Source organism: Falco naumanni, chromosome 5 (assembly GCF_017639655.2).
Source record: "Falco naumanni isolate bFalNau1 chromosome 5, bFalNau1.pat, whole genome shotgun sequence".
Lineage (NCBI taxonomy): Eukaryota > Metazoa > Chordata > Aves > Falconiformes > Falconidae > Falco > Falco naumanni.
Window position 1 is genome coordinate 13745657 of NC_054058.1, and position 19768 is coordinate 13765424.

At 40.6% G+C, this 19768-nt stretch overlaps 1 protein-coding gene across 1 annotated transcript in view; it reads left to right on the forward strand.

The window, feature by feature from the left end:
* Window positions 1-19768, forward strand: part of WNT7B (Wnt family member 7B) — a 95960-nt gene that overhangs the window by 33702 nt on the left and 42490 nt on the right. The gene's annotated exons all lie outside the window — the stretch shown is intronic.

Consider the following 19768-nt stretch of genomic DNA (forward strand, 5'->3'; position numbering starts at 1 on the left):
TGGTTTGTGGTTTGTTTTAGAATTACTACTTTGGCAACAACATCAGCCTAGCTAGGAAAAAAAAACTATGGGCAGCTAGAAAGACAAAACAGAATCCCAACCCAACATCTTTCTTCCATGCAAATGAATAACAGAAGTAGCAGCAAAAATGATCAGGATCATTTAAAAGAGTCTGAAAAGGATAATCTGGGTGGCAGAGGGAAGCACTAGAAATGACAGTACCTATGTGAGAATCAGTTGGTATGTGCCTTCTGATTAGTTTGTCAACTAAATTAACGCCTAGCACTGAGTCTGTGCCTTGGAAGAGATTACAAGAACGGGCAAGTCACTGTCCTGGCCCCACATACTGTCTAGGAAGGTAAAACAGATGAATGCAAGGAAGCAGGAAAGAAGTCCAAGGCTATGAAGCAGCTTGGCCAAAGATACACAGCGAATTAGAGCCAAGACTAGGACCAGATCTTGTTATTTTGATCCAATATCCAGGCCACTGGAGAAGTGGTTCTCTGCCTGTTGTCTATGGACCTCCTGGAAGAACAGGTAAGCAAGGAGAGCAAGTGTAGGCTGCTCTTCAGGACCAGGAGACTCCCGATATCCTGCACCTATCTGATGCATCCCTCACATGACGCAGGCTGTGAACACAGGAATTGAACTGATACCCTAGATATGAACAGAGCCACATGAGTTTGGAGTCAGGTTGCCTGATTTTCGATGAGTCTGTGACTCCAGAGGACAATTTCTCAGATCTCCATCTCAAATTCTAAACACATGGGATGATCTGGCCTATCACCTCCCCAACATTCTAGTGCTAAGGCTTCTCATTCAGAAAGACAATAGGAAGCCAAACATGGTAAAATACCACACTAAATATATGTCAGCGAGGTGTCCCATGCCATTTAGAAGCTGTAAGCCTCTAAAATGTGGAGGATATTGAGGCAGCCAACTAAACCTAGAAAAACTTAACCTAGTGTCCAGCAAGATCAAAACTGCTTGCTTTTGATCCTATCTGAAGATGTACATCTATACAAAATCATAGCTAACAGTTTTCTACAAACTCCTGTGTGGGGTTTTGATCCCTTTTACATTGTGCTATAATAGTTAAAGGCACCTAACCCCAAAAGGGAATGGATAATTCTGCAGGCTTCAATAAGCACTGAGGAGCTGAGGAAGATTTGCTTGGCAAACATACGGCGTGTGAAAAATTTCACCGAGTTAAGATGGTAGGGAGCCATTTAAGATATTCTCCAGCTTTTTCATTAAAGTTCATTAAAAGCTTTGTGAAGCAGAAGATGTTCTGGATTAATTGCCACATTCAAATTCAAAGCAAGCGGTTTTTTGCATATTTCTGTTCCTCAGTATTCACACTTCTAACAGTACCACTTCTCATCTATTGCTATTGCTAGGAATTTTCAGTCTCCCATGTTTTAAGACACTAGGCTTTTCATTATTTCACACAGGGCAGGTTTGAAAATGATTTGCTTGGCCTGCACAGTGTCTCCCCATGCTCAGAGGAAGGTTCAGAATGTGTTGGATCCCACTGACAGCTGATGCTAATTAAGAAAAAATAATGGAAACGAACTCATTGTAGCAAGGATAAGTATAGAGTTGCTGCAGCAACACTTAATTCCTTGATAAAGTTGCTGTACAGAAATTGCAGAAGTCTGGCTTCGATTCCTTGCTGCAGTAACTCACAAGATCTTCGCAGGGATCTATTGCTTCATGTTTTCTTTTTAGTCATCTATTCCAGTGTCAGGTTACAATTTGGCTGCTTTCTACACAACTTTCCTTATGACTTAACACAGGCCAGGCCAGCTGTAAGCTTGCAAGTCAACAGCTTGCAATCAAACCCAAGGATCTCAGCCACCAGGAAGACAGTCTGTCAATAAGACAAAAAAAAAAAAAAAAAAAAGGTAAAAGCTACCCAATAGTTTACCACGCTTTGCAGTAAGGGATATTTAATTCCATTCCCTCTAGCTTGAAGTAACAATGATTTGAAAATATTAGCTTCTGTGTGAGTTGACAGAATTAAGTGAAGCACAGGTGATATTGGTGGAATCTGTGGTATTTTGTGCAGAATTTTAAACCCATGAAGATACAAGGATGTCACAAAGAATCGGTGACCAAGGAGACAACTTGCTGTAGGCAAATACAATACAGCTTCTTAGTTTCACATCATTGATTCAGATCATGATGAAATTAGTAGTTTTGAATGATGTGAGTTTGCCCAGCCTCGGGATAATTTTCAGCAGCCCAGAACAACACAACTGCCATTATCTGCCATTGCCTCATTGACAGTTTCTACACAGAATTCAAGGACTTAATAGTTACAGAAATAGAACTACCTTCTCACCCTCAGAGATTTTTCCAGTTCAGCACTAAATACTGCAGTCATTGAGTGTGGAAAGGGAAATAAGGGAGCACATCAGTTTCTAGAAACCTACTCCCAAAAATGTGCCAGAACATTTTTTCTCCTCTTATTCTTACATTTTAAAATACACAAACTATATCTTGGAAGAGCTAGATGTGAATCTCTTCTATAACTGGAAAAAAAGCCATGATTTGGAAAAAAACCCACTATTGAATTATCAGCTTTTTCTATTTTTTTTTTTTTAATCCAGGCTATGTAGAGTTTAATTTCCTTAGCAGTTCCTGTATTTGTCACATCAAATCATCTAAGGTCAAGCAGCTCAATCATCTCTGCCATAGTGCACATCTTCTCTGGGATCACTATCGCCAGGTTTGCACAGTGCAGCTGTTGGTGTCCTGTATACCCTGTTTAGCTTGGGTACCACCAGTAGCACAGTGTGGTGCTTGGCGTGGACTAACAACCCTATGAAGCACAGACACAGCTTCTTTAGACCAGACTGCATTCCCTTCTGCCTCCTTCACATTGCTCAGTCTTTTGCATAGATCCTCTTATGTTGCTGTCACAATTGTGACCACATTATGGACATAGGTGACACTCTAGCAATGGAGGGCAGCGGGTATGGTCTGTGAGGTCTCTTTCTCCCAAGCTTTCCAGTTTTCTCTGGTCTTTCCTATTTTATTCCTGGAAGTTATTAACATTTCAGTCAGATCTTGCTGTAGACTTCAGTCAGTAGAAGTGACTTAAGTGGGCTGCAATGTGTTAGGATCTTATAACACAAGTTATTTTATTTCTCTTTTGGGATTACATTTTCCTTCTGAGTGACAGGTCTTTTGTCATGGGAAACATTTATCATTCCTGATGAACTTTCCGCGCTGTTAGGGTTTTATGCAGTGATATTGTGAAGAGGTAGAGGATATGCTGTGCTGAACATTTGGCAGAACTGAGAATAACACCTTCACCAAGAAACTGTCAATGTTTATGTCTTTCACTGAAATAGCACAATGGTGGTTTTGAGCTAAATAACCAAACTGGCTAGAGAAGTGATCATGATATTTATGGTTAAAAAAGGATCTATGGAATAAAAATCTTTATAACATCAAGCTTCCTGTTTGAAGTCTCCAGTTCTGTGAATCACATTTTCCTCTATTAGCAAAACAACAATGATCATCCTCTTCCATGCATTGTGGATTAATTCATTACTGTTTCTAGATCCTCAAAGTACATGATTTAAATTCAAAAGTAGTAAGCCCATTTCATAAGTCTGTCTCTTTTGCCACCCACAATTCCTCTGTGGTAGGTTATGGCCAAAATCCATCCTGGCATCACTTCACTTCTCCAGCCAGAGAGCATCCTAACAAACACACAAAATTGTACACCTTTTCTTTCTGAGTTAAAGACCCATCCATCTACACTTTGTATGTGCTGTGTATAACTAAATCATGAATATATGATATTTCTGTCCCTTCTGGAGTAACCAAAACAGTTGCAGGCTTCTGACATGTGTGCGCAATTTTACATTCACTGGGCCATAGAGTTCAATATCAAACCATGTCTGAATTCCTAGGCAGAATCATTCAGTTCTGAACTGGAAAATATCAACCATTTAGCAGGAAACTATCAAATTTGCTCAAGTAATCAGCAGGTTTCTTGCCCCCAGTTTTACCAGAAAAAAACTAGAATAGTCATTGTACAGACAAATGCAGAAAAACTGTTTAAACAGAAAGAAAAGAATACAATATATAGTTCATACTTACAGGAATTTTACACAGGCAAGTATAATTATCTGATCTTCCATCAGTTCTCTGATTCTAAAAAATGCCAGAGGTTTTTTTAATACCACAAGAGATCAAGCCCTCTGTTTCATCTCTAGTAGCCAATGTCAAACTGCAGGACATGCGTCATCATCTATCACCATTGTGAACTAGGCATCTGGTATCTCCAGAGGAACTGGATTTTGGGTTGGTATGAGATTGCGTTGTTATATTCTACAACAAAGACGCTGATTTTTGTTGCCTTTTGGGAGTTGGTTTGTGATGTTTGGATTGTATTATCAGGATCTGCACCATATGGGTTAGTTATCAGATCCTTCATGAAGCTATAGTTTTCCAAACACTAAACAAAAAACCCCAAAGGGGTGATTTTCTTACTCTTGTACTTCTGTAAGGCAGAAAGAATGTTGTGGATTTTTTTTTTTTCTCTTTCTGGTGACAGAAAGTTTTGAAGCATAACAAACAAGATGCTTGAGATGTCTAAAGTATACTTTAAGACATAGCATTAAGGTATTATTTTATAATACCTTTTTTTGTGAAAGCATTCAAAATGTGCTTTTTATTAATGTTATTGAACAAATACATATGGTGTTTATTCACTGCAACTAGCTCTTCCTTTAAAATAAAGATTTTAACAACATTATGCAAGTGTTTTTTAGAGCACATCAAAAGTCAGAGTAAAAGCACTCAGCTTGGAAAACACTAGCCACCACAGGAAGAGCCTTGGGAGGACAGATTTTGAACAGCATGAACTGTGATTTTTTTTTCTGGGCATCTGTGGGGTGGCCTTTCCCACACAGAAAGGCAGCTTGTGTCTCATGGTCAAATTTTCAAAATAAGTGAGATTTCTGTTGACCCTTCAAATGGGTGGCCAACTCATCACAAAGAATTGTCTGTCAACTGAGTAGATTTGTGACAGGGGTGAGTGGTCTTACTTATGGACTGATCCCATGACCTTCTAATCCTATCTCATGTGTAGTGCCTGCTACGCTGTTCAATGGTCATTAGACCTGGGTGAACAATTTGGACAAAAAAATTGAGCCATTCTGGGGATTAAAGATCCAAAGAAACCAAAACCCAGCTCCCAAAGTTACTTTGGGCTTTCAGCTTCCAATTTTATATTACAGTGATGTCTTCCCCATACTACGTGTTTGTTTTGCCATGACAGTAAACTTTCATCCTGTATCCTATAGGCTAAGCTAGGAATGCTTGAAGATATGGCACAAGTAATTTGTGTGTGAGCTAGAGAAACCAGAGTTTAAGGATTCACTTTGACAGAATAATGCAATGGTAATCCAATAAAATCAGGCACTTTGATTTTTACTAGTGATGAAATACTCAGAAGCTGAAAAACCCCCAAGACATTGGCTTAATTCTAGAGCTGTTTACTTAAAGTGTATTGCATACAAAGTTTTATACCATAGTCTATAGAAAATCCATGAATTATAGCAAATTCAGAAGCATCTAACAGTTTAGAGTCAATCTTAACTCCTAGGGTCCCTTGAGCATGCAGGCTGGCCTAGAAACCAAACAAATAGAAACTGCGTTTCAGCCTGCAACTGAAAGACACTTTTTCACCAACACGTTACAACAAAAACTTCTTTGGTTTTGTTTTGAGAGGTAAGAGAATGACCCAGTAAGGCTGGAAGTGATGCCACCTCACTTCTCTTGGCCAGTTCACAGATCTCTGATTACAGTAATTCTCCTGAGCAGTTGTTCCAGTTCTCAGAAGTGCAATGAAAGCAAAGCAGCTCAAGCCTACTTTGGCTGTGGTTTACTGGGAAACTCATTTCCTCTGCTGAAATTCCACTCAATACTGCACCAAAACTTGGTTTAGATTTATTCAGACTGTGTATCGGTGGGGGCCAACATATGCAATGCTTTCAAGACTCTTAGAATAGATCTTTTTAAATCATGACTTTTTTGTATTCTAGGTATTTAGTGAGAATACTTTTACTTGTCAGAGTTTACCGTGTCCCAGACACTAAAACTTTTAATGTAAATATCAAGCATAATCTATACAAATTTGTGTTTCTACACTTTTTACCATACTTCCCTTCCATCTGTTCCATGTTTTCAAAGTCAGATGCTACAACTCCCCTTATATGCACATCAAAGGACTGTTGATTGGACACTGATTGCACAAGTGTTGCTGTTCCACTAATGAGGGGATGAGGCACAAGTTCCAAGGTCAGACTATTTTTGCAGGACCCATTTGACACAGCTGCAAGATAGCTTTAGCACTGGGTCCATACAGGAACTGAAGAAGTCAGAAACAACAGAAATTCACTGTGAAATGAGGACTAAAGATTACCTCAGTTCTCCTCCCTCCACATGTACCTATTTTTAGATTTGGTAGTGTTTTGCTTCATCTTCCTCCTATACCACTCTGAAGGCTACAAAAGAAGACCTCAGTGTTGAGCCAATATTTATTTTGATACACTCAATATATTAAATTTGCCTCTTAATATGATTACAGTGATTTCTCCAACCAGCTCCTTCCCTCTCACCTACAGCTATTGCAGTGGTTAATCTAACATGGGTAGTCAGGGACCCCCAATGTTGCAGGCAGCCTGAGGTCTCTGGTCCTTAATTAGGTCAGTGGAACTGGTCATTCCCCTTATATAGGACAGCTGTGCACCGGACCAAGTCTCAGAGGAGCAGCAGCACACCCATCTTTTCTGCTATGTGCTTTTTCAGACTGTGATATGAAGGAATGAGGGACACTTTGGGGTTTGGTTTGGGACATAAGGATGGTGATTAAGGAAGGGTAAGAGTGGAAGATACCCACAGATCACAGCTGTATTGAGATGTTGCCCACGTTAGAGCTAAGGGCAGCCCAGGACCAGTGGGTGGCAGGCAGCATCCAGAATGGCACTAAATGTGTAGGGTAGCAAAGACAGTTGTCTTATTATTGCATCTCTGTGAGGAGGAGAGGGGAGTGTATTTCCTTCAGTGCTAGTAATGATATTTAATTTATCTTGCTGTGCAGAAAAACATGGACCAGTGGGAAGGAACATTGATAAGAGCGATAGAAATGATCAAAGATCTCATGCCTGAGACTAAAAGTTGAATGAAGACTTCTTTGCTTTGCAGATCTATGGAAAAAAAAAAAAAAAAGACAGTGCAAGGCTTCTGGGGATAAAATATTCTGTTTCCATTGGGCATTAGAAAAGAAACACTGAGCTTTAATTGCAGAAATTTAGGGAAAATTAAGTTAGGGTGTTTTTATAAATAGTGCAAAGTATCTGTCAGGAGTGAGGAAGATGTACCTGATCCTGCCTTAGGAAGGTGGACGGACTACTGTCTCCTCAGGGTTATTTTCAGTCTTATTCACTCCCTTCTGTTAATACTGTGCCTTCCCATCACCATGCAGGCAGAATTGTTTACCACGTTTCTTTCTCATGAAACTCTCTCTGGGGAATGCAACTCATTCAGACTCCAGCATTTGTGGTCTTGTAACACCCTAATGGGAGCCTTTCAATGTAAGCATACAGCGGCCAGTTCTGCACACTGTTGTGCATACAGATGCCAGTCCAACAGAGTGCTTTGGCATGTACTTATAGATCCTTTGATGCACACATTCTGCTGGTGTACTTCTAGATAGGCATGTGCTTTGTTTTGCCAGGGTTGCCTTAATACCATATGCAGAGGCGGGTCATATCATCCGGGTAACCACTGGGAGAATCGAAGGATATAGGTTGCAGATTTCACACCGTGGAGCATGTCCACGACTATCCTTGGCTGTAATCACAACCCTTTCTAACTAACCTCACTTTCTGAGTAGAGGGTAGATGCCTTAGGGTTTAATGATATTGAAGTTCTAGGTTTTTAGGAAAATTTGGTAGTTTCAAGACTTAATTATGTTCTATGATGCTGTTGTTAGCTTAAGTTTTTCTTCTTTAGAATGGTTAAATGTAATTCTGACGGAAAGGTTACACTTTATCAATTTCTATTGCTCTTAAGAGTAAAAAGGTTAAAAAAAAAATCAGTGGCCAAAGAATGACAGCATTGGGGAATTAAACAGAGTAAGTATTTGTTATCAGTGAAGGAAGGTTTATCTTTGAGTGTGAGGCTGGCAGACAGATGAAGACAAAAGTGTGGCTCAGGTGTAGCTGTTCAGCCATCCTTAACCTGCCCTGGGTGCTCACTGACTGACACTGTATGTGCCACACCATCTGCCCGTATACTCTATAGATTTCATACAACTCATTTTTATGTAGCTGTTTTAGTACTGCCTCTGCTGACTCAGCTGTGAATCCCAAACTTTTATCACCCCTTCAAATATGTTGACTCTTTGGACTACGTGGCCATAAAGAGACTTCTTCAAAATTAGGTTTAGAAAGCGAACTGGAGGAAAACAGGTATGCAAGATGCCCATAGCCAACAGCATCTTCAGTTTGAAGGCAAGAAGGAGCTAAATTGGGGTCAACATAACAAAAATGCAGGTAGGCGCTTGCATCTGTATGATTGTCAGTGTATGTGTGATCTTTTGCGAGATTTTAGAAGTATTTAATCCAGCTGCTTTCACAAGCTTATAGCAATTTTCAAAAAGCCAGGGACACACCCAGCACGGGGCACTGGGATAATAACACAGATGCACGATTTTTATGGCTGCCTACCAAATTTACAAACGCCCTCTGGAAAAACTACTCAAAATGGCTTTTGCTAATCCTTGTGAACACCTGGAATAAACTCAACAAGCCAGGGAACTAGAAAAGTTACTGTGTGGTTTACCATGGCTCTTACATCACTCAAAATTAAAATTTTGAAATAAGCGGCTGAAAGAAACCTTAGAAATTCATGGATAGCCCTGTTGGGTGTTACATTGTTTTGCGCCAGTTTTGACAGTTCAGGTTATAAAACACTGTGTTTCTGTTTGCAGGAAGCCCACATGCTGAATACAATAGCGCTTTGAATGTTTGGAAATCTGCATAGGAAATATATATTTTTTTTTTATATTCTACTGTTTCTGGAGGGTTCCCTCTTCTTTACTCTCAAGGCTTTCTCAGACTGCAGCCATTTTATAATAATGTCCAACTTCTGGGAACAGATTTGAAGGTCTGATGAATCTCAGTGTACTACCAAATCCTCTTTCCTTCTCTTACTGACACGAATATCCTCATGTAGAGAAACTGCCTCACAACTTCAATGGGATAGTTCATGTAAGGGAGTTAAGCATAAATTATCTATGCAATGGATCAGAATTTCTCTCTGCAGTGGGAGTTCTGCTGGGTGCAAGGAATGCAGGCCTGCTCCATAAAAGTGGCAAGCAGTTTTGCTTACAGTTGGTTATGATGGTGCAGAAAGGCTGCAAATAATTTTCTTACTGGGAAATAAAGGTCACCAAACAGATTCTGAAGAGAAAAGGCAAGATTAGTTAATATACTAACAGGCTATTAAAAAAATATTTTTACAAGTGCACCTCAGTTTGCTATTTGCTCAAAAACATGCTGCTTTTTCTTTCTTTTGCTTTTAGACAAATATTTATATATTTGTATATAAATGTATATATAGTATATAAAAACTATTAAATGCAGCATTTCTGCACTCTGTATTTCTTAGCTACCTGCCTCAGGGCAAAGCTTCTACCTCTTTGATCTTTGATTCATTTTGATGATGGGATTTGATGTTTACTATGAAGTCTTCTTGCAGGGACATATTCTGATACATTTACTTAGGGTGACTGGCAGCTTAGTAGGAAATCTTCCACTGAAGCAAATAGGGCTACATGACCAGGAAGGCAGAATGGGTGTCAAATATGCATCTAGAATATTGAAATCTGTCATATATGTCTTGTATTTAATATGCTGGTCCTAACAGCATTTTCCCTCTTTAAATCAAGGCTTTGCAAGATCTTGCTTGAGCTGAAGGGGACTTTCAGGGCACTTCTGTTTGAGGAGCATGCTCCAGTTGCAGCCAGTCTATTGAACTCATTTAAAGCTACCCATCTAACAGCACAACCTCCTGGTTGCCAAACCTGTCCCAGGAGCAGGACAAATACCCAGGCAACCAGCCCCTGATCTCACATTTATGGTGGTTACACTGCAACTTCTGACAGGTCACCTAAAGCTGGTCTGGGTATGTTTGTGTGAGGCTGAACTCACAGCGGGTTGATGGTGCAGAAGTACCCTGGTCTGAGATGTGGGTTGGCTGTCCAACTGCTCTGCATCTCTAATACCAAGGACAGGAGGGAGGCTGTACCTGCCATGTCACCTAAAATTGAACAGATGCTTCCCTGCTGCTTCCATTAGCTTGTGCCTGTGTAATTTTCTGTGGACACTCTTTCTGGTCATGCCAACCTGCCACTGACTGATGTGACATGGCATATTGCTTACTGGTAGCACATGCAGAATGGGTGTGAGTTCTCTAAATCAATAGAAAAATATTAGAAGAGACAAAATACCTTGATTCCAAAAGCAAATCACCTGGGAGAAACCATGATGTAATTTGTTGGGCTGAAAAAGGAAAGAATACCTGCATTCATGCCAGACCTGGAGAGGTCAACCGTTTCTGCTTCTGGGACTTCGTGTTTCCCAGTTTTCCCACATATTAGAAACAATGCAAGTGTGCTCATTAAAAATGAGTGCACACCAACGAGTGTAATTTGAGGGAAAGGTGAAAGTGGGCCATTGATATGGAAGAAGTTTGGGTCTCAAGGCTCTGCAACCAAAAGAACCAATGATCTGCATGGTACACTTGGGCTTTGCCAAGGATGTGCCCCGTCCTCACACTCACTTCCTTACCTTCTGCACACCTGTGCAGGAGAGGCTGCCCTTCCCCTGACAGTGTGTCATCCTAAAGCTTCATCAATTATAGAGAAAAATCAAGTGGAGACCTTGTGGTCTCCATCCCCTGTGTTGGCAGACAATGATCTTGTCTTAAGTGGGAGGATTAGAACAGATGGGGACAACGAGAGCTGCCACTGGTTTGAGCAGTGCACCCACTCCAGATGTAGAAACAGGCCAGTAAGTAAACCTGGCAGCAACAAGCCTATGGGTTTTTGGTTTTAATTTTGTTGGCGGATGTTATTTAATTTCATATCCCAATATCTCATGGCCTTAGCAAAGATTTGCCACCATGAAAATAGTGATAAGGAAAGGAAGAAACAAATCATGACTCACAATACGTTGATGTATTCAGTATATAAAAATTCAATGTCACTGACAAAGTGAATTTAATTTTTTCTCTTCTGCTGCTAATTCAAGACCAGTCAGAAAGCACTGTGCACAAATAGCAACCTCCAGTGGTCATTTAGTCCAAACTGCACATCGTCTGTGGGGTCAATATGGCCTCTCTACCTTCCTCACTTGAAAGGACCTCTGAGATTGCTTTGTACAGCTTTTCAGGTGTAGCTTAAAGCCGCATACATGCATTCATCCCCATGTTTGAGACTTCACTGTAGTGGCTGTTAATATTAACACAAAAGACTAAATTTTCCAACATAATGGCTCATTAGTAGATTTTCAGAATTTATTCTCATTGCTCACATTTTGGCTAAAATGCATTCCTACCTGAACTGCCAGAGCTACTAGTAAAGCCAGATGATCTCCTTTTGGGAAGCAGCTATCTTCCTTTCCTCTAGACCCACTATGACATGTTTTCCCCTTTCAATTTTTTGTATCATATCCATGGAAACCCTGTGCATGCAAAGCCCAAAATTTAAGATATTTCATATACTTAAATGGAAAATATAACAAAGCATATATCTTAAAATAGATTCCACCAGCAGAACATCTATAAGATTTCAAACTCGCGATGCACACCTGCTATTAACTTCATTTTTCTTTTCCACTTCTAACCTTTCCACAAGAGAGAGCAGACTGCTAAACTTTGGACAAAGCCAAAATATGCTCTCCAGGTGTGCTTAATTAAGGCTTGGAATTGATAAAGTTTGGAAAATGCCCATATCTATGCATATGTGATGCACAATGGAAAGAGTTTATTCATCCTTATTTGCTATATGAAAAACGTAACAAAAGCATGGATTTCACATGTGAAGTGTGAAATTTTTTCTTCTCCATGATATTGAATTATTTTTGTGTAGACACAGAAAATCTGTGGCTTATCTCTTCCAGTCATTTTGGTATTTCAAAGTTGTATTGCCCCACCAGGGAACTGCAATATCCCACCACAGTTATTCTGCAAGGTAATTTTGCGTTCCACTGCGGTGGATCACTATTCAGCAAACAACTCTGTAACTTTCTGTTAAGTATCAGCATGACTTTTTCTAGTGCTAAAGGAAAACAGAAATGGGGTGGAAGGCAAATAACAGTGCTAGACATCAATAGCAACTGCAAGGACTCAGCAGGATCTTGGCATTCACAATGGACATTTTTGCTACTGGTGCTGGAGGTTTCTTGCCACTTTGCTGGGCATAACACCCGTGTGTGGATGCTTGCAGAACTGAAATGGTAGGTCCTATTAACTGTGTTTATATAACCGTAAGAAAAAAAATATATGGAACAGAAGTGTTTCAGTTTCACTTCTAAATCTGACAAAGTCCTGAGTTTTTAAAAGAAATCAAATAAGTTTATATCAACACCATTTTTCATTAGACTTACTCAGATAAGTTCAATTATGCTATGGTGTCACCACCCTCATCGCTGGCAAGACCAAAGCAGAAATATGCCAGCTTTTCACAAATAACCCCATGCACACCGGGAGAGCTGTTGCCTTCCTGCAGCTTCCAACACAGGCCTATCAGTTTACTCTGGTTTAGCAGACTGAACGCTTCTTGAAACCCAAATTGCTTTGGAATCAATTTTTTCCACACCTCAGATATTTTAACATCCTATTTTACTTTTATTAATTTTTATATATACAAGATGTGAATGCTTTCCACCCTATAGCAAGATGCCCCTAGAATAATGTGATTGGAGACAAGAAAAAAAACCCCTTCTTATATAGTAGTTTGCCATGAAAATTCAGAATGCTTCCTGTAAGACAGTAAATGTCCAATGTAAATGTCCAATTTGACAGTGTGGTCTATACAACAGGGCATGTGAGGCATTTCTGTTTTCCATGAGTCTTCCCTTGGTGTAAAAAACTTGTGTACAGGTAAACTAGAGATGTAACAGGTGTTCAGGATATCCTACTGTTACTTACCTTGTGTTGCCTCCCTGACTGATCAACAAAAATTATTGCGGTGGACCAGCCATAAACCAAATAAGAAATAGGTGAACTTAAAATCAGACTGGATTGTCATTTTTGGCATAATCCTCAGGTGGCACCATCCCAGAAATGTTCCTGAGCCATAGATGCTTTTGCTTTCTCTTGCTTTGGCGTGAACAGTAAGAATTAGTGAAAGGCCAGTACCAAGCACTGATGGAATCTGTGACAGCTGGTGAGTAGGATGGCCAAATTTGTTTCTAACCACTCCCAGTCTTCCTACCATGGTATAATGCTATTTAGATGAGGAATATCTCCTGGGCTCTTGGTTGGAGCTTCAAGCTGTCTTCTGTTAGGAAACCAAAGTGATAGCCACTCCCTAGCTATCCTCCATTTCAGGCTCAGGACCACTGGTATTCCTATGGTTTTCCACAATAACTAAGAGCTACAAACCCTTTTTGTAGTGGGAGGTGCTCTGTTGGGTAACAGGGCTTTTACCATCTCCATTCTGGCTCATAATGTTCACACCTGCACTGCTGCTTCTGGTGCTTCGTGTAAGCTTTTCTCCAGAAAACCAGCAGGTAAATGCCACATCAGCAGGGACTGCATAAAGGTGTCATCTCTGAGGAGTGGAAAACACGTGGGCCCTGAGGCCACCCTTTGTCAGGGCGCCTGATGTGGGTGCAAGCCCATGCTTGCTGCTGCAGTGCAGCCTGTGAGCATGAGCATGGGGTCCCAGGGGCAGCACGCAGGCCGCCGCTGCACCGGCGCTGTGACCTGGGGGCATCTCTCTGCCAGGCAATGTCCCACTCCTTCCTCCTGAAGCCTAATCATTTGCTGCTGGCTCCGTAGCAGCCACCCTGTGCCTCCCAGCTCTGGCAGGTAGGGGAGGGCACAAATCCAAAGTTTTGCTGATGCTCTCCCCGTCACTACTGCATACAGGGATGGGGTCCTTGTTCCCACTCTTCTCTAAGGCAGGCATTTAGCCCGAGGCGCACACTGCCCTTGTGTGAATCAAACCTCAGCTTAGCCCACCACTTTCATTCTTGACCGTGCAAGCAATTGTACTCTATAACCTAGCAGGCTCTTTTTCGGGGTGACCTCCTCAAGGAAACCTCTGCCCTTCATTTGATGGGACTGAACACGTTGCTGCCTACAGCCCGCGGGTCCGAAGGCTCTGCTCGGAGCTCTGGCAGAGAAGGGTGCGCTGCAGGACAGCACCATGCGGCCCTACTGGATTTCCATTTCAATAACACGTGTGTTGAACAAGGATTCCCCAAAGTCAGTGGTGGAAAACACAATTGAAAGCCTAAACATATGCAGATGGCATTCAGAGCCTGGGATGCTCCTGCCAATTTCTGCAACTGATACACGCTCAAAATATTTACTTAGGAATTCTTAATTAAGTAAACCATTCGGTAGTGGTGTACTGTTTCAGATATGTCACAGTGTCACCACAAAGTATCTTGGTGGTTCCTTCTAACAAAGAATCCATTATTGGAATTTTTTATCGGCTATAGTGGGGTAAGTTTTCAGCACAGTGTGCCAAGGTTTAAGCCATGCAGCTCACCTGCTGTTAATGGGGTTTGTGTGGCTAAATCCCTTCATTCGTTGAGGAAAATGACCGCCCCCCTCCCCCCCCCCCCAACAGCAGCTTCAGGTGAATATCGAGTAGTGAGGTTAGGGGTGAGATGACAGTGACCCTGCGGGTGCCTGTTTGAAGGGCTGGCAGTAAGGCTGGCGCAGCGGGTCAGGGGGAAATGTGCTCTGTGCTGCTGTGCAGCCAGGAATACAAGCGAGGGTGTTGGAGGAGAAGGTGTAGCTTCTGAAGCTCCTCCTGGCCTGCAATAATATGTGATTTGCCCAGGGAGCAAGGATTGCTAAGAGGAATTTTTCGGACATTATTATTTTTTAATCAGAAGGTTAAAACTAACTTGGTTAAGTGCTTCATCTGTATGAAATGTGTTCTTGGTTTGGTTTCTCTATTTTATGTCTTCTTTTGTTCTATATTTGTTGGAACTGAATTTTAAGCACCTTGGAGAAATCTCAGTACACACCTGTGCCTGTACAGGAGCCTGGGGACAACTGAAAACTGGTTAGTTACTGCTGTTTATCTATACGTAGACAGTTCTACTTCATAATTTTGTCAAAGTTTGGATTCTTTTAAACCAGAAAAAAAAGAAAAAATTGTCCTCATGTAGTGCATGTGGTTGTACAACTGTTCGTTATAAGGATTTACTTTATATTTATGTATTTTCCACTTGTGCAAACACTCTGAGACCCTCTATAGGCTACAGTTCGTCACGACCTTCCAATGTGTGAAATTCATCTGAAATTGCAAAAACATAACATTTGAAATCAATGAAATTACTAATGTGCTTAAGTTAAGCAAATGCCTATATTTGCAAATGTAAAATAGAGACTCAAGAAAGTAAATCATATATGAAGACTACACTTTTCTGATAAGCAACACTGCATTACATTTTATGTTCTTAAAACTCACATGATTTTAGGCCTTCATGTTTAATTTCTAAAGTGTAGTTCAAAGACCTTTACCTTTATGAATTGCTTGGAATAGATGGTAATTTTCATCGTTGTGATCTTTCAATTTTTCCACATAACTTTGTGAAAAGGAAAGCTGTAGTTGTTCAGGTCCCAGAAAAAAGACAGAACCATAACAAGAAATACATTTTTGGGGACAATTTTCATTTTTTTGTGACAGTAGTCATCTATCTTTGCATAATTAAACAAGCATTAATTCTGAAAATAGGGTGAAATTTGTCTCCCACTGCCATGAACTTTTGCTTGCTATGACTGCAGTCATAGTAATTTTTTCAAAGAATTAAAAAATGGATGTTTCAGGATTCTGATGCAGCAGCCAGGCCTTCCAAAACATTGCTCCTCAGGTTTAGTTTGTTGGAAGTTTGAACTGTAAAGTCCTATCCAAGCCCAGATCAGTGTTTTTTTTTTTAATTTGAATGTAACTGTTTATAACTATTGCTCAATCTCAGTGCTGAACTTTCCCTTGGATTAATGACTAAGTGATGAAGAAAGGTAAAAACTCTTTATATGCCAGTATCTACTGTTAATTGCTTAATACATGTGACATTATTCCATTAATGCTCTTCAGCTGGATAACCCACGTGGATGATCTTTAATTGGAAAACCCATGTGGACGACGCAGCATCAAATTCTGAAGTGTGCATGGGCTGTCGCAGTGCGGGATGGTTACAATTACTGTAAACTGTACCAGAAATCTTCACAAAAATGCTGCACTCAGGATTTCCTTGTGATAAGAATCAAGGAAGTTGCACCACAGGGAAAGATTAGATGGGAGAAGATGCCAAAATATGGCATGGGCATCTGCCTTTTGACAGTTATAAAGTGAAACATTCTCCATCTAGTAAAAAAAATAATGCAGCCTTCAACCTGCCAAGGGGAAGGAGCATGGCACAACCCCCCTGAGTGTGTGACAGATGCACGAACTGAGGCATGCCACAAGAAATAACAGAGAGGAAGCTTGAAATGCTGTTGGGTGCATTTCTTTAATATAAATAAAGTTTTCCAAAACCTCAGTTTCATGATTCAGCATTTCTTTTGGCAGTAAAATTATAGTAACAATTTAAAAGTAGGCTAAACAAATCTGAGGGAATATGCTGGTAAGTTCAGGCCAGAAAAGGGGAAGTCCCTGCAAGTAATAATAACAAAACTAAGACCCACTCCACACCCAATATTTGCAGTTTAATTATTTTCATGAGGAATATCTTAAAGCACTTTACAAACATAATAATTATGATATCTTCACAACACCTTTTAAGGCAGATATGGTCATACTTATTTTCTGGATGGATAAATTGACCCACTATATTAAAATACTTTGACCAAAGCCCACTCCGAAAACAATGGGAGACCAAAAAATACACTCTTTAACCTAATTATGTGACAGTAGCAATATGTATGGAGGAAGCAACTAAACTGGAAATTACACATGGGGTAGATACTGTGGCTAACTCTTTCTTGCTTTCCTTGGTTTGAACGTCATAAGTTTTTGCTCCTCAACTTGAGAAAATAGTGAAAACTGTGGGCACTCAGCACTTCTAAAAAAATTATGTCAGAAAGTTATCTTATAGCTTTTCTCAGGTTTTTTTATTTAAAAAATATTTATATCATATACAAATAATTTTTATATACAATTTTTATTAGTAAGTTGCTTGTGTGGCCTCAGTAAGTCAATGACCATCAGGCAGCCAAGGGACCAGAACTGCATGTCTTGTGCGTGTGTGTTGAGTATGAAGTTAAATTTTGAATGTGCAGGTCTGTTCTTAGGGCCCAACCCCAGATACCTGCAGGATTAGGTTTTCCTAGAAGGGTAAAAAGGTCAGTGTCTGAAGCAGCTGCTGTTGTAAGAAAAATGGGTTACCATATGGGGAGGTCTTGCAGGATGCCTGGGCACCTGCTCTGTCCCAGAGAACCATGCCAAGCCAGGTGGAGGGGATGGGGTAAGGATGGGGCAGAGCCTGAGAGGCACCCAGAGAACTGCTGCATATGCTGAGCCAGGGAGGTGTTGGTGACAGGGAGCCCTGGCTGTTGCTCTGCTCTGAAGAACAGCTGTAGAAATCCACCTTTTCCTCAGCTGAATCACTGCCTGTGCATCCCGGTAGAGAGTGAGTGGCTGACCTGGGTTCTCTTCAGCCTCCCTCAGGGAGAAGAACCACCGACTAAACTGTAATGGCAGGGTCCCCTGTCCCTGCAGCATCTTCAGGTTACTTACTCTATGCAAGGTACCTTTCCCTTGTCATAACTTGAAAACCATGGAAGGGCCAGATGTGGATCCTAACATGATTTGAGAAAGGGTCCTGGCATTTTATGGTCATCAAAGAGTTCCTGGACACGACATATCAGCTATAAAGGAAAAATGCTTTTCTTTGCATTTTACTGCAACATTTTCAGAATGTACATCCTACTTGATGTGGAAAGTCGCTGAAGTCAGAGAGATCAGGTATGAAAGAAAACAACACCTTCATTTGTCTGTTTCAGGAAGTGCTTGATTTTTAAAAAGCCAAATATTGATACTTGGCCCTGTGATTTTCATCAACTTTTGAAGCCATAAGTTAATATATTAAGTACCATTGTAAAGGTCAGAGAATCTGATCTCTACATCAGACTCATAGTTTTTTTTTTATAAGATTATCATATATCTTGGAAAGTAATCATTTAAAGATGTTGTAATTAAAATATTTGATTCAGTTGTTTAAATAGAGATGGGCCAGAAACAAAACGTTAGCTCAAAACCTGCATGAGTCTTGAGGACTCACTGGGTCTAATAGATGCTTCAGCTTTGTTGCTCAGTACCCAGAGGAACATGAATTAAAGCCACAGATCTGAGTGCTCCTGCTTCAAAGACTGTGAGTGGTGGAAGCTGCAACTGCATTTTGTTCTTATTTTTGTTTAATAGGTCATACCACATGGCATGCATGCTCTGTGTTTGCAATACCTTGTCTCTGTATCTATAAACCCCTCCCAAGCCATAAATGAAAAAACACAGTGAATATCTCATGGATTGTTAACTTCGGTAAAGATGCACAAATACCTATTGAAGGCAGAGTGAATCATCATGGAATTTCCATTTCACAGTAAAAGTGGTATTTCATTTTGGCCAGGGTGGAGTTCTCCATTTCACCCTTTTTGCTCTGGCTTTACTGTAGTTTATTGAAATGGCAAAATGAAACACTCTGAAATGAAGTTGAAATGTAACATTTATGTAATTTCGCAGTTACCTTTTTGATGAAGATAAATTCCTATAAAATTCTTCAATTTTGTTTAGTCAGTATTTTCCAAAAGCAACATTTCCAGTGGGAAATTTTTAATACTCAGAAGAAAGGCTTGTCAGTGTTCATGATGGAGAGGAAGGTAATGGGGAAGTTAGTTTGTAACCTGCTACTAACCTGTTTATATATTGTGACCTGTTACTGTGGAACTCCACTCAAGCCCGAGGTGCTGCAGCATGATCTGGATAATCACCTTTACCTTACAGAGGCAGTCAACAACAGAATTTGATGGGAAAATGAAATTACCCACGTGATACAATACCAGCTGGGACAAGCTAAAGAAGGGAGAGGGTTTGCGTAGATGCATCCTTGCAGGTGCCAAAAAGCAGCAGTGCTCTTGGTGCCCTGGTTTGCCAGCTGAGGAGCAGGAAAGCCTGCTGGGCAGCATGGCAGGTGCTTTGCCAGACTGGCTGTGTAGCTGTCTCAGGGTCCATCACACCATGCTGAGCAAGGCCTGTTTTGCTAATGCAGCTACACTGGTCTCTTTGCTCCTGCTGACTTGTCCAGAGTCAGTTGAAGCATCCCAGCATGGGCCTGGCTGGTACTTGGCAGATGTGATCTGAGGCATCACTGAACATGTACCCCTGCTGTCTTATTTTTTCAAAATATTACCACTAAAATGTAGCTTCTAACGATGTTGAAAAGTGAGCTGAAAAATGAAAAATAAATGTACTAAAGCGAAAACATATGGCAGG